Source organism: Anser brachyrhynchus, assembly GCF_964034855.1.
Source record: "Anser brachyrhynchus genome assembly, chromosome: 16".
Lineage (NCBI taxonomy): Eukaryota > Metazoa > Chordata > Aves > Anseriformes > Anatidae > Anser > Anser brachyrhynchus.
The window spans coordinates 13472444-13488750 of record NC_137734.1 but is presented as its reverse complement, the minus strand read 5'-3'; the positions used below and the strand labels follow the sequence as shown (position 1 = coordinate 13488750).

Sequence of the window (16307 nt, the reverse complement as noted above, 5' to 3'; positions counted from 1 at the left end):
AGGGGCACAGGCAGTCACAGGGAACATTCCAATTTTATAGCAGAATCAGCGAATGCAAATCTAACGTACAGCTTTAAGTGTCCCATTGTTACGCAGATAAACACGCCACACTGTGCACACAAAACCAACGCTGCGACAGGCAGCACGAGATGCCAGCAAACCACCTCCAGCTGCAGAACCGCTCACTGAAGAAATGCACTAAAAATGAACAAATCAATAACATAATGAGCTTTTCTGCCTCATCATGTACCAATCAGGACAGTAACAAGAAACAAATTGGGAAAATATTTGGAACAATGAAGAGGCTCATTTCTTGTGATCAGGGGAACCGTTCGCTCTAACGTATGTGGTTGAAGCTGCTGCACTTGGGGCTCCGGTTGCTGAACTGACCCGGTGAGGAAATCAATGCAATTAAGAGCCAGGTCTGGCTTCTAGATTCCTGCATCACGTGTGGTCTCTTTATGGAAACCCAGCTAGTACCTCGATTTTGGACATTACTGAAGATGCGACATAATATCTTTTGCTGATATAAAAGCATTTGAGTTGTAACAAAGCCACGAAAAAGCCTCAGCATAAGCCGTGCTGCCTGGAAAGCACGCAAAGACAGCCATGCAGCCACCTTCCAGAAAGCAGAGCGAGCCCAACGGGAGGAATCCAGGTGTGAAGTCAGCGGGGGTCTCAGCTCCAAGCACAACTGGCCAGGGCTGTACTTGCATTCGCACAACCAACCCGTGTATGAGCAGTCCTGCTTTGCCCCAACTTCCACAAAAATCATTAGGAAAAGAAGAAAGGGAGAGAAGAAAAGGACTCATCACACTGTTCTGCAGACTGATGGGCACCCACTAGAGCCTTGAGTGTAACTAGAAGGCGAGGGGTGCACATCAGTGTACTGCTTGTCCTGGGCACGGCCTCAAAGGGCCCCTCCACTGCAGCACCTCAGAGGACACCCCAGGGGCACCAGCAGATCAGAGCTAACACCAGGTAGTTTCAGGCTGCTCTACATGGACTATTCTGGTCTTTTTTTCCTCTATAAACATGGTTCCAAAAATCTCCCCCTCAAACTTAACTACTTCACCAGAACTAGAGGTGCTTTTATTTTAAGCTCGTGGAATGGTTAAATTGTATTCGGTCACACAAGAGGGGCAGCAAACATAAACAAACTGGGCATGGACAGGCTCCTGGGGTCCACGCACGCAAAAAAGCTTGGGATCCCTGATGTTCAGGTAATCCAGAGAGGATTTTATATGCCACAGAGCCCTTGCTCCCCACTGCCTCTCTAAAAGGTGCTGGTATCCTACAACTGTGCCGTGCTTGCCATCCCCACGTGAACGCTGCACTGTGCCAGGTCTTCCAAAACTCTACCAAAATATATATTAATATATTGCATATGTAAAAATATATTAGATTATATTTAGGCAGCTTTCTTCTATAATGACTGCAGAAATAAACCTTTTTTTTTTAAAGACAATATTAAAAAATAGAATGCAAATGTAGTTCCATCTGCCATACCATACACCAATGGCACTTGCTCCAGAAGCATACAGCGAGGACAAGCTCCTCAAGACTCCTCAGATTCTGCGATGGTTCACCTAAGTTACGTGTACTGATGCACTGCTGTAAAGTTCATGAAACTCTTCAGTAGCAAACCAGGATCTCACAGAATCACAGAATTGTAGGGGTTGGAAGGGACCTCAAGAGATCTCAAGAGATCTAGGCATTTTCACTTAGAAAATGCAAGGTTTTAGTCACTCATTATGAGGGGTCTGTTTATTTGTCTTACTAGAAGCTCCTTTAGGTTCACTGAAGTGAGACAGGTAACAAGATAAAGGACAGATGGTGATTTCTAGGTCTTAGTTAGCACAATTTTATGTTAACGACCCAAAGATAAGGGAACAAAAGACTGTATGAGTAGATAATGGAACCAGCGAGAACTGGCTTGACTGCTGAAGTCTGTCTAAGACAGGAAAGGACAGAAGATAAGCAGCGAGGAAGACTTCTGCCCTTCAACAAAAGACCACCAGAGTATGCCAGACAACTGACCACCCAAGGACGCCAGTACACATACAAATAGAGACGGAACCTACATGAATGATTCTTCGGAGAGCTGATGAATATACAAGAGACTTATGGAAATGAAATGAATAGGTATTTGTCCCACTGATATAAGCACGCTGCCAGTAACCATTGGTGCGCAAGTTAGGTGGAGCTATCCCCCTTGTATCCGGCGTGTGTGCGCAGCGCCAAACAAACATACCTACTTTACAGCTTTACAGGTTGTGGAGTCTGTTTTCCGCAAGTCAGAAGAACTTGCAATGCTTGAATCCTTGTGGAGCAGAAGGGGCTCGGAAAGCCTCCTCCAGTCACCCCCACTGCTTTGCACCGTCTCAGGCCATAAAATCCACACGCTACTGATGCAATTGTGAGCTTAGAGACAGCATCATGCAAAGCTGGACTGACAGCGCAAAAGCACACTTTGCTTCTATTTTCATGACCATCCTCACAACAGAAATATTTTTTCCTTTTCAAAAGTAAAGCTTCATACTTAGAACATAACGCAAAAAGTAGCAAAGCCAACATGGGAAATGAAGGGCTCTGAGTAGCGACTTGCTTTAGAAGCAGCTTCCAGCATCTGCTTGGAAAAAATAATCCCTAAGTAGCACAAAGTACACGACATATCATTAATAGCATAAATGGGGCATAACTTCAATACAGATCCCATCTCAAATATCATCAGTATATTCATTTCTGGAAAGAAAGAAAAAGTACCCCACAGGTTTTTTTTCACATACAGAAGTCGTAGCGCTCAGCGCAAACTCGAGTTGTGCAGAATTTCAGAGTCCAGGATTTAAATTCTTTTTAGTTGCTAGAACTGTTTTTTTCTTGCCTCTTGATAAAGCACTGGATGTGGTGGTTTGTTTGTGGCTGTTTTTTCTTTGTTTGCTTTGTTGTTTTTCTCCCCTCCTCAGTATTAAGGTTTGTGTTTCAGCAGACTTTTTATTCACATAATCCAAAAAAATATACGGCCAGACAGATTTTGATCAGTGTTTTGGAGCCACCATAATTTTTGACTGTCACCGAGAGAGAAAAATTTCAGCCGAACAGATAATTTTTTCCAAAGGTCCTGAGCACTGAGAGCAGTGTCACAACGGAGGACGTTTTGCAGCCTTAAACGCAGAGCGGTTGCTCCTGGCGCCTGCTCCATTACGCAGATCTTGAGAGCTGCATGTAGTGAAGAGGCACGATAGATTACAGTTAATCTTTTTTCTCTCTTTTTAACTAAAATTATATGCTGCAGTCCATCAGCCAAGATCCCTGGCTAGAGACAGCTAGAGCTATATCTGAAGGAAACTTTGTCCTCATGCTGCAAAAGGAAACCAAAAAGTAGAGGCCTTGTCAGTCTGGGGCTTTCCTTGCAGCCCACTTATAATGAACGCAGGAAAGGACATGGTGGCCTACTTTTAAAAGGGGTATTTCTGCCAAAGCCCAAAATAATAATAAGAAAAAGATATATGGTGTAACCAAAAAAATAAATATCTTTAGGTTATGGAAATTATGACTGATGACATCTCTTGCCCCTGTTGCCTGTGATCTATTTGAACATATACAAGACCTTAATTATAGCCTTGCAGTAAATGATCAGACTTAAAGCATGCTCTCAGACCAAAAGGAGGGGCAAATCCAAGCGTAGGAACCGAGCTGTATTAAGCAGAAGTATCAAGGTACTGGAGGGGACACTGCACCCAGGGAAGAGGTGGACTCAGGCATCCACATTTGTCCTGTTGCTGTTTAAGAGGGGCAACGCATTCTCACATACCAAGTTTTTATTATTCCATCCTACTTGGAAACAAACAAGTTAGCCTTTCCTGATCATATACGTGTAAAACTGAAAACATAAAAGAAAACAGTTAAAAAATGACCAAGTTCCTCAATATAAAAAAATAAATAGTGGTGCCAGCAGAATTATTCCATATGCTTACCCCTACCTGAGATGAAAACACCACCTACCCTCCTCACAAAGCCAATGTTTTCCCTGAAGTAAAACACAGTACACAGAGAAATGCCAATACCACAAGCAGGGCTGGGTTTTTCAAGACTAAGTCATTCAGGGACCCTGACTTGAGATGTCCTGAAAGAACAGTAGTCTCAGAAATCCCAGACTCCTGCTCTTTGGCAATCACATTACTTGAAAGCATTAATTCAAACAACCCAAGAGCAAGGTGCTCAAGCATGTAGTTTTTCTGAAGAGCTCAGACCAGAAGGATAAACCACTTCTCCCCTTCCACGCTAACATGCGCTGCAAAACTCCTTACTCCTATGGTACATCAGAAGGAAGAACAACACGTACACTGATATGATTGGCAATTTTCCTCTATTCTCTGCTAAAGAGGACCAAATAGAAAAATATATATATATATATATATAAATATATATATATATTCATGGAGAACTAATCTCCCCCTGAAACAAGGAATTGGCCAGAAAAAGTTAGCATAGAGCACGGCACATTAGCAATGTGATACATACTCTGACAGAGGTGGGAAGGAAGTTCCCTGAGAAAATGTGGGAGGGGGTTTTTGGGGGTGGAGTGTGTACACTTCTGATACAACTGATTTGTTAAAACTTGAGTGTTTTAATGAAATATGATGACTCAGTGGACTCTCAACAGCAACAACAGGGAATACAGAAATCCCAAGAACTGCAGCTCAAATAAAAGCTCTCAGAACTCTTGGAAGTGCTCATGGGACCAAGCCAGGCTCACAGAATGGAGCTGTCCGTGTTTGAAAGAAATTTTATTTTTAAACAGAGAAAATCTGAGTTTTCCAAAGCATTCTGTTACTTTTCTTTCTGTAGGAAGATGCTAACTATTTACTGTTACCTCTTGTACTTTCCCTAACACCATCCAGACTACTGGGAAGAAAGAGCCAGAACACGTACACTATTATCCTTGTTAAAATTCTAAAATGCGTTAATTGTAATTATTCTAAAGCATCATTATCCTCTTCTCAGAACTCATCTCTTGTGAATACTAAAATTCTCATGCAAAACTTTAATTACTCACAAACAGCCAGTGAATATGAAAGTGAACATACAGGTGATAACACATCCAAAATGTAGGGGTTTTGCATCTTCAAGGGCTGAAAAATCCAGTTCTGTCATTACTGTCTTTGCAAACAGACAGCTTTGCTTTGAAAGAAACAAACACTTCCTCCACAGACCAAACATACCGGACTATAATTGGTTGTTATAAAGAACAGAAACACCATCAATGATGACTACCACTTCCAAGGTGAGTCCACCTCTCTCCTTCCTTATGTACGCATTACTCACTGCAAAAAGTAGAAGTTCATCTTTCACACTAGGTTTGACTGTAGTAAGTCTTGAGACTGGTATTTCTAGACACAAAATGAATGCTTTGTTGTAAAATCATTGTTTTACTAAATTACAGACATACAGAAAGAGATTTTTCAAAAATGATTCAGTTGTGATACAATAGCACTTGTCAGCAAAAACATTCCAGCAAGCTTTACTTGGCACAGTTACTCATTAACATTATTTTACCTTAAAAGGGGTCTAAGAAACAAAGCTAAGATCTATTCTTACCAAAACAATGAGGCGGGGAGGGGGAAAATCTTCAGCAAGATGATGACAAAGGCCATCTTTAGTTTTTTTGCAAGGGTGCAAGAGCACTTGGAGAAACCCAGAAAGTAAACAACAGAATCTGAGCTTACACATGACTACCTCAAATTCCTGACCGTCCTTTGAAACAAGCAAGTAAGACCCTGAGCAGCCTGGAAGCACAGGCAAACCAGAAAGGCTCAACGCACAGCTGTGGTAGGGTAGGGCCAAAGAAAAGGGACGTTGAGAAGGGAAGCAGCCATCTTGCACCCCCCGCTGGGCCAAGACATCTCAGGTTGTCCTCAGCACAAGCAGACCCAAGGTCCATTTTACCAAAGATCCCTGAATTCAGGCTCACGGAAGGAGGTGCTCAGCTGCCACCACGTGTAAGTACTTCTGCCAAAACCGCAAACACAGAATTGGTTTCAGCTCCCAGCCTTGCCCAAGGAATCCTCAAACACCTCTGAGATGGTCTCTCACTGTCAGAACAATGGTACCGAACAGGCTTCGCAGTGGATTTTTACAGGAATGATTGAAATTTGGCAAGAAACCTCAAAGGCTGTGCTGAGCGCGTTGGTGGTATAGTGGTGAGCATAGCTGCCTTCCAAGCAGTTGACCCGGGTTCGATTCCCGGCCAACGCAGCACAAATTTTATGAGGGTTGGACCAGACGAGCTTAAAGGTCTTTTCCAACCTTAATGATTCTGTGAAACTTCAGTTGGGACAGAGAGGATTGTGCAGAATATTGACTGAAGCTTGTAGGACTGTCAGAAGCAGAACGCAATGGCCCAGACCTAAAGGTCACTGTAAGGAAATAAAGCACAAGGAGAAAACTCTCTTCACACCACGTACAAAGAGAGCTGAGTATTGCAGCTGGACTGCCAGAAAACCCAGCTAATTCGCAACCAGCGATAAGACGTGCATCCAGGTAACCTAAAGCTGACTGGATTTCAGGATAAAGGAAGTAATCAGTGGAGGGACCCCACTCCCTTCGGCATTTACGGCTAGTTCTGTGTAACCACCCTGAAGCAATTCCCTCTGCAGCAGGCTTCCACCTTCCTCTGAAGCATCAAGTATTGGTCAGTGCTACCATCAGCAGGCAAAACCAATTGGGGTAGCGAGACCAGAGGCAAAAACACAGAGATACCTACTGCTTACCGCTCAGGATGCATGCCCACATCAGTCTTCACAGTCAGAATGCACTTTTTTTTTTTTTCTCCTCCATTTTGCAAACAAAGAAATCTCTTTAAAATTGGAGAAGGGGGAAGAAGTAAGTTGCAAGGCCAAAGGATCACTGTGAACATCAACTGCAATCACCCACATAAAAGAAAATCCCACCTCCAGTGGGGGAAGGTTAGGCCTCCCTCCCTTCCACGTAAGTAAATACGATTTTGCTCAGTACCTCGCAGCTGACCTACAGCCTGTTTCTAAACAGGCCCAATCTCAAGTTAGACTCCAAGTGATGATGGATTTATCACTTCCCTTGGTAAACTGCTCCTATAGTTAATTATCCTTACTATTTAAGTCACGTCTCATTTCCAGTTTAAAAAATTTGCTCAAGGCCTCCTAATATTTTTTCGAAAATGTGTGTCTATAAGCGTGTGCTTTTGCATGTACACATACACGTGCTTAAAATAATCCCACTGACTCCTGAAAAAAAGGATCTTTCTCACATGCAGGGTGGTTGTGCCATCCCTGGACCTCCGAGGTGGGCCTGAAGTTGGATTTTAATTCAGAAGTGCTGCTGGAACAATACCAGACTTAGGCCAAAAGATTTCAGTTCCGTACCCAGTCAGGCTCCTTAAGGCTAGGGGCATCTCAACAAAAGCACACTGACAGCCAGCACCTGACTTTCCCTTAAAAAAATACGAACTGCAAAATTGCAAAACATTTTCTCCTACATTGTTAGGCACAGAATTAAGGGCATATGTGAACTTTATCAATTATGACTACATATTTGACGTGATAACTATTAGAAGGCTGGCCACTGCTTATACATCCATTAAATGTATGCTTTTATGCAAGCTTATACATGGCCTATGAAATGGCTTCAGAACAGACACTTCAGCCACGGTATGGTCAATGTTAATTTTTGTTATTTTCTAAAGGTTGTAGAAGCTCTATAGCTTTCTTTTCTGATCCTGACAAGCTTGCTATTTTTAATTTTCTGAAGACCTTTGAAAAGGCTGGAAGATAGGGGAGGTATTGAGGAGACAACAAGAAGAGAGAGCAAGCTTCATCCCCGCTCCGGCAACGTTTCTGCTCTCCAGCTGCGGCCTCTCTTCACAGACGATGAATCATATGCCTAGAAAGAAACTACATATCTGAATAAACCACATTGAGTTACTGTCTCTGTTTGGTTATATATTAGGTAAACCTAACCAATCTAAGCTCATCAGCTGACACAGAAGCCAGTGGAATTAAAATGCAGACATACAAAAATTCTTGTAAATTATTAGTAGGGTCACGCAAGGCCTTAAATATTGAGGAAAGCAAAACAATCTATTAATAACTGAAACACTGATAAAGTTTCTGCCTAGTCTAAAAAAGAAGAGAGAACCATGAGGTAAAGTTTCCAAGTTTTTGTGGTCTGAGTTTTTAAATCTGATATGGAAATGCTTGCATGCCTCCATGTCCTGCGACAACCAGGCCTCGGGGTCTGAGAGCCAGTTCATCTGGGGGTAAGCGTCTTTAGGGATTATGTACTTTAGAGGAAAATAAAGGTAAGCAAAACACTATAAATTATTCCAGTCATACGTGAAGTGAAGCACATGTTTATGCAGCATCAGAAGCAGATGAGCTGGCAACAGAGCGTGACCTGCCTGCTCCGACCACTCCAGTTTCTGCGTGCCCTGCTCCTTCCACCAGACCTTTGCCATTTGCACTAGCGGCAGGACCAGAAGCACACGCTTCAAGTTCAGGCACGCTGTCTGCAGCTATGGGAGGGTTGTCATGAAAGAATAAGCAGGGTGCACAAAGCAAAGAGAGTAAGAAGGGCACGTCCCATTCCGCCTCCCGCCTCCGGAGGCGATGCTGTGCTCAGAGCAGAGCAGAGGTACCTCTGCTGCTGCCTCCGGGTCAGGCAGCCCGGAGCGTGCTGGTGTGAGCCTGGACTGCGTGCAGTCAAACGGGGTTTTTTGGGAAGGCTACGGCATTGTGTGCAGCCATATGCAGTGTAACCTGAGCCAGTCCAAGCTTGTGTCATCTCAGGTCAGAAATTATAGGGAAAGAAGAAGCTGTGGGTTTTATTTGTTTATTTGGTTTAAATATGCGGCCAGTGCAAAGATCAGTTGTCAAATGGAAAATGTTGGTTGAGAAGTATTGAAAAAGGAAACAGTCCCAAGAGAGGAGTCCTCTGTGCCCCAGCACAAAATCCACGGGTCCCCGGTCTCTTTTAAGGCTCTGAGCAGGTCTAAACCAGACTCCCTACAGATCCAAGAAAAACTGCTTTGTATTTTAAACCCCTGCATTAGGCTGTAGAGCTGCAAGGCATAAGCTGGTTTGCATCAGAAAGAAGTCCCCCTTAACACCAAGTTATCAGATAACTGTCCTTCCCAAACACAAACTTCCTCTTGAAGTAGCATCTGGTTCTGGCCACTGGGCTGAATGAACCGAGGCTGATTCCTAGCACTGATTCCTACAGCGGGCTCCCAGAGAAAATACTACTCAGAAGCAGCCACCTCCCCATGCAAGCGCAGGCTCTGCGAATTCCCACTGCTGATGCAGTGGATGTGCCAGCACTGTTGTGTCACACCTGCCTCGAGGCTCCAAATCCGGTTTACTACCTGCTGCACACTTTCACTTGGTAATTACCCTGTTCTGGGACAACCTACACAGGCCTCCCGAGAGAACAATGCAGCCTGTGGTTTCAGCACACTCATGTGCACGTTTACCTCCCATGGAGACAGCTGTGGAGGTATGTACCTGATGCGGCAAAGTTCATCGCTCGTCAGCTTTAGAGATGGTACTAGCACACATCCAGCACTGGGTGGAGAATGTCGTCAGATCTTCACAGCAGCCCTGGCACTGAATGATTTAAAAGACAGCCTGAAGCCAAGCTGAATCTCTAAAAACCAACTGGTGATGCAACATTTTAGGAGCACGCAGATTCATACCAGCTCCCCGCGTCATGCAGTGCAACCCAGCACAGCCACTGAGCCTCAGCTCTGAAGTTGTCACCATCTCTCCACCACTCAGATGGGAATCTGCAAACCAGCCTGCCTGTGAGCACGGAGCACTTCTCCTAGGAACATCTCAACCCCATTACCTCTGCCGCTCAGCCTGGTGGAAAGCAACATCAAGTAGTAAAGCGGAGATCAAAAGACAGAACAAGAGGGTGTCCGTCTGTCTCTCCTTGACAGATCTGTCAGATGAGTTCATTTAAATGAGGGTTTTGCCAGGAAGAAGCTGGTGAGTGCTGCGAAGCAGCGATGGCCTGCCAGCCCAGCCAGAGAGCCACAGGAATGTTGCCTCGATGCCTCAGATGGCTGCCGTGTCTAAATATACATGAACAAGGAAACGGAGCCTGTTTAAATGCAACAGCCGAATCTGTGCTGTTCCTCCTGAGGAACTGTTTCCACCACTCTCCACACAAAAGATAGCACAGTTCATGGCAGTGCTGACTGCATCGGATGTACAGGCGATGAAACGCAATGCCTTTTTTCCCTCATTTAGAAACAGCAACCCCCACGGGGCAACGAAAGGGTGCTCAGTTACCCTGAAAATGAGACCCCACTGGAATTCAGTTACTTTGTCCAATAAGTAAGGCAAAGAAGCAGCTTCATGTTTTCCTGTAAGCCTGATGATCTAAAAAGTTATTTTAAATACAATGCTATTAAAAAACACCATTAATTTTCAAGTTCACCTAGTATTTGTTTTCCATACAAAGTACCCATTAATTATTCCCTTTCTTTCATGACATCTGAAATAACGTGAGCGATGTTCAATGTACGGTATCTACCATAGCTAGTTTGTCCATTTCCTTGATGTCAAAAAATAAAAAATAAAAACCAAGAAACGGAGCCTGTTTCAGTTTACCCCAGGTACTATTAACATTTTGTTCTGCCCATTCATAGGGTTGTGTACAACCTGGTACAGGAGAGGACTTGTGGGGAAGGTGAATTAAAATAACAAGAATAAATCTGGTAACATTTTTAGAAGGGGCTCCAACCCCAAATGTAAATAATAACTTGCCAGTGATGGGTTGATTTTTGCCCCTTCTTTCTTGAAGCACAAATTATAGCCAGTATTTCGGTTCTTAGACACAACCTTCAAGTATTATAGATCCGTGCTGACTTACAACAGCAAAAGATTTTGTTCATTATAGATACTCCTGTGACTAATACATTTGAATAGAAGGCCGAGGTCCAAGCAAGTCAAGGGAAAAACAAGTTATTACAGTAAAGGCACCCAGTCCACAGGCCAGCTGAGCAACCCTTGAATGAAATCCAGAAGAAAAAAGCCTGGACTTAGTCCATCTGCAGCTCCCGTGGGACTGGAGAACAAGCAGCAAATGCCAGACTGCAGTTCAACCTTGCTTTTAGCTCTCCCACCTTGTTCCCATTCTCAGAACGGCACCAACAAGATGATGAATGTTATTCTGCAGTGACCCCTGCTCCGGAGAAACAGCATGGCAAACACTCCCACTCCTTTCATTCCCAACCCCTTTTCTTCTAAAGAATCACTTTGAAGGTTCATAACATTCAGCCCTGAAGGCAAGAGGGTTTTTCCAATGTAAATTTCTTCTGGTCACTGCAATATGAACAGAAATCTTGGGCGGCTCCGTTCTGCGAAAGGGTTTTCATATTTCCTTTGCCTGCCCAGCTATTTATCATTTTCCAATAATCCTATGCCCTGCAGACAAAAACACTCAGCAAATGGCCTTACCTCCCTTCCCCCTACCCCCAACACAATAATGTTTCCATGCCTGAAAGTCTGTCCGTCAACGCTGATCGGAAAGAAAGATGTTTATCTCTACATATGGCAAGCCACAAAAGTTAGAGATGGAAAAAGATCTATTAGATCATTGAGTCTGAAGCTCTGCTAGTGAAGGACAGAGCCCCCGGAGAATACAGAATTGTTTTTAAACAGATGCAATAAATCGTCCTTCATGATGTGGTGGCCAACTGAGATATTTCACATCCTTGACTTTGAGGCAGGAGATGCTGCAATGTGGAAGTTTTTCTCCTTTCCCAATAGATTCATGATACTAAATTTGTTGTTGGTTTCCGTTAATATGCTCTAGTTTCCAAAAGACAGACCAACCACAACCAGAATTCTTCCGTCACTGCCTGATCCTAATTTATTTAAGATACTTGCTGAAGTCATCACTTGGACTGCTCTCAAATGACCCCAAGCTAGGATCACATATGGAAATATGGAAAAGCAATATGTTGCAACAATCCAACAATATCCTTCCAATTAAATCTTAAACTTTGGTAGGTTCAGGCGAACGCCACCTTGGTGCCCTCATATCTCTCTCTCGTTTCCTCCATGATAGATTTTGGTTATGGGCTCACACTCCAATTCAGTGCTCTGAAAATGCCCTAGATGCACCAGGACCAAACACACAAAATGAAGCTTCACCTCTAGTCTCTGTTGCCATTCAAGGAAGAGGGAGGACACAGCCAGAGTTTTGCTCATGAGAAATACAGAAGGACAGACATCTCTCAGAGCAATTCAGGTGACTAACAAAAACACTGAAACACCTCCTGAGAGTTACCCATTCTGGTAACATTCACATCTAGGCACAGCTGCCGGTCGTTCCTAACAGATCACAGCTGATGACATTTGGGAAAGGAAGAATCTCAGCGCAAAAAGAAGCTCCAAGGTCAGAAGTATGGCTCTGTGCTTGGATATCGCTCCAAACAGGTGTTTAAATTTCAGAGCACATGGGCTAGAAATTCATTATCATCAGATTCATTAACATATTTTAGAAATTGAGAAGTTCAGTTCAATGTTAAATCTATAGCTATAAACGGTTTATAAAATTGAGACACCACACACTTAGGAAACCCAAATCCCAAGCCCACCTGAGAACGCACATGAATTTATCACGCAAGACAACGCAGGTGGGGACAAGGCACATGCGTGCATATAACTGACCATCTGCAAATTTGAGTCTGATATTTCTATAGCCCACTGGACATCGCTGCACTGGGGCAAGGTATGACATTTTGGAAATGCATAAATTGTTTTAATCAACACATTTTTTCAGCAATAATTAACAGGTAGGCAGCAATGGTCAAAGTAGCCTAAGGCAGTTGCATATCAATATATACCTGCATAACACAAATCATAGAATCGTAAAATGGTTTGGGTTCGAAGGGACCTTAAAGATCATCTAATTTGAAGCCCCCTGCCATGGGCAGGGACACCTCCCACCAGACCAGGCTGCTCAAAGCCCCATCCAACCTGGCCTTAAACACCGCCAGGGATGGGGGATCCACAGCTTCTCTGGGCAGCCTGTGCCAGTGCCACAGCACCCTCAGAGTAAAGAATTTCTTCCTTATACCTAATCTAAATCTCCCTTCTTTTAGTTTAAAGCCCTTACCCCTTGTCCTAGCACTACACTCCCTGATAAAGAGTCCCTTTAAACAGAGCGTGCAACTCCTTTCACTGCCTATGAAAATCCTTGATCTAATGTAAAAGAGCCGTAGTTGGAAGCAGAGCCTGAAAGCATTAAAACAAAAGAGAAAACACCACCTTATGTCATAAACACAACCATCTGAATTCAAATAACCTAGAAAACAAGGAGAGGTGCTGGTGACTGCTCCTCTTAGGACACGTCCTGTGTCGTGCTGGACTCAGCTTTCCCAGCGTCCAGGGAACAAATGCAACAGCCACGGACATGGCAGCCGCACTGCCTTCCACACCAAGGGCAGGCAATGCAGCCTAACTTTTTCTAACATGGGCACCAGCAGCATATACATTTAAAAATAAAGAATATTGATCCACTGGAGAAGTAGAAAATTAAACGCACGTGACAGATGTAAGTCACGTTAGTTATCAGAAGGTGTTCAGATTTGACAGCAGTGAAGGCAAGAAAAAGCTAGGTGAGGACAGATATTTGTCTGTGCTAGCTAATGTTTCACAAAAAAAAATCTTTAACCACTGTTCTTCCATTTTATACGTAACCCTTGATATAAGATTTGACTTTTATATTGACATACTGGTTCCCAGGAATTTGGTCCAAAATTGCTCTCAACTCCCCCCACCTCCACCCAAACACTTTTTAAAGTAATATTGACACAACTGCGAGTAGTGGCCTTCCTAAATTAAAACTTATGTACATGGTCTGAGCATACAGTACAGAGCTCGCAGAGCTCTGTTAGGGACATCAAATATATTTTGAAAGATGTGGTTGTACTGTCTCTGGTATTAGTCAAGTAACATGCTGCCTGTCTGGAACTCGTGTAACAGGCACTGATAAATAAAGTGCCCAAATCTTATTGAATCTTGCAGTCAAGCCTTGCTGGGTTAGATTCACAAACAGAGGAAACACTTCAGACTATGCCCCAACTTACGTCTTAGAGAACAGAGGTTGGGCAAATCACACAATTTGTTGTTTATCAGAACAAGGATTTCACATACTGTCTTTGGGGTTTACTCTTGAAACCCAGGATAACGTTTAAACTGGTCCATCTGTGCTGGCACTGAAATATCTTGGGATTTGCAAAGCTGAAAAACTCAAAAGGCATGAGATACCCACAACTGAGGTCTAAATACCCAGTACAAGATCCTCTCATTCTTCAAAAGATCATTTAGAAGTCTTTTTAGGCTTGCAAAGTGCAATCAAGTTTCAATGTCCCATTCACGTTTGGCACTGCTTGACTCCAGCTATGAGCCGAGCTGCAGGACTACCAACAGCTAACTTCTTGCAGCCATAACCAGTCTATGAAATTCTCATTAACCTTTCCTAAAAAAACAAAAAATTCAGGAGACATTTCATAAGGCAAGGAGCTGGCAGGGCAACAGAAGTCCTCCCCCTCTTAGACACTGCAGACACTGAAATTCTCCTCTGAATTTATATTCTTTTCTTCATGTTTCATTTTTGCCACATGACCTTTCTAAATATTCTTATTTTTCAAAACTGGTAAAATGAAGTCAAAAAGGATAGCAACAAAAACCTGTCAAGAATAAAAACCATCAGCAAGATATGATTCCTTTGTATTTGATGACAATGAGAAAAACAAAAAAAAAAAACCACAAAGGAGTATCAGACTTCCTGGAAAACTAAAAAGTTTCAAATATTGACAAAAGTATCAAAAAAATTAGGTAACCATTTCACTCTAAAAAAAAAAATCTGGTAATTTTCCCTTGTAAGAAGAACAAAAGCATCTGAGAGTTGTAGGATGCTGAAAAACAAAATACCTACAAAAATAATTGAATTAGATCTATTTCTTGTCTTCCTGCCTGGCCCGAAAAACAAAAATAAATACCTTCTGCAATTTTCAGTCTAGGTTTACAGTCCCCAAAGACTTGAATCATTAAAATATCATGTAAGCTTTTATTCAGAGCAACTACTTTGAAGTCCATCTGTTTATATCAGAGTTGGCCCCAGCTAAAATCCAAGAACAAAACACACACACTGTGTGATACCGAAAACAGATCCAAGTTTGCTTGATCGGCCCCTTCTCTACCATTTGCTTCGAGTCCATTAGTCAAAGTCATAACTGTGCTCCCCAGAAACAACTCGTGAAGTACTTCTTTTATGGGACCCCTTTGAACCCTCTGATACACCAACAGGCCTGAAAACCCGCTCATCCTGATAGCAGAGAACTGCAAGGAGTGCTTCGTCCTTCCTCTCTCCTCGCAAACAGGCACGCCGCTCTGCTCTTCCAGCAGCAGTGCCACTGACAACTGGATGCACCTAAACCAGTTACCTTCTTTTGGGAACCACTGCCTGGGCTCCAAGTTATCCCCCTGGTGCACATAAGACCACCGAAGGGCGAGGGGGCCAGCACCCATCCCAGCCTACAGGCAGGCACCGGGCCGCTCCTGACGCTCCGGTGTGGGCTTGTGGGTTTTTCCTCTCGTTAGCTTAGCAGTGCCACAATAAAGAGGCTTACAGCTGCCTCTTCCTCTAATTGCATTGGGTGTGAACTGAAAATGCTGCTTTTTCCAGTAATTTTCCCCTTTTCCCAAGGACAGCTCTACATGTGTACATACGCACGCTTTCAGTAACACGCACGTTTGCCTTTGGAGGATATTTCAAACCTACCGAACCTAAATAAGGAGAACTTTTAAATGTATTTTCTCTCCCCCTTGATGTGGCGAGATTCACAGGCTGTGGAAAAAGAGGCTGGGACAAGACACAGTTGCATCTGGAGCGGGGGAGGCATTCTTTTTTGTGGTTGTCTGATGAATTATCAAAGCCGACTTGTAAGGAGTTTGGGGCCCAGAACTTTAAACAGATAGAGATTTTCCTCTCTCCTTTCCTTTCTGTCTCCAACTGTCCTGGGGATTTGACTGAGTCATGTTACACTCGCTGTGACTTCAGATCAGTCGTATCTGGCTTTAATAACGTCTTTATTTTTATTGTTATTATTTTTGGCTGCCCGGGTATTCTTAAGAGCTTTGTTGTTGCACTCCCAGCAGAGGCAGCAGCATGCACTCAGCGATGGGAGCGATGCGAGGACAAGGCTGGAGCAGAGACAGAGACGTCTGCGTGGAGTCCCGGAGCTTCACTTC

At 43.4% G+C, this 16307-nt stretch overlaps 1 protein-coding gene across 1 annotated transcript in view; it reads right to left on the bottom strand.

Annotated features, from left to right (window-relative positions):
* LOC308178992 (uncharacterized protein) overlaps positions 1 to 16307 on the bottom strand; it is a 383170-nt gene that overhangs the window by 296317 nt on the left and 70546 nt on the right. The window lies entirely within an intron of this gene.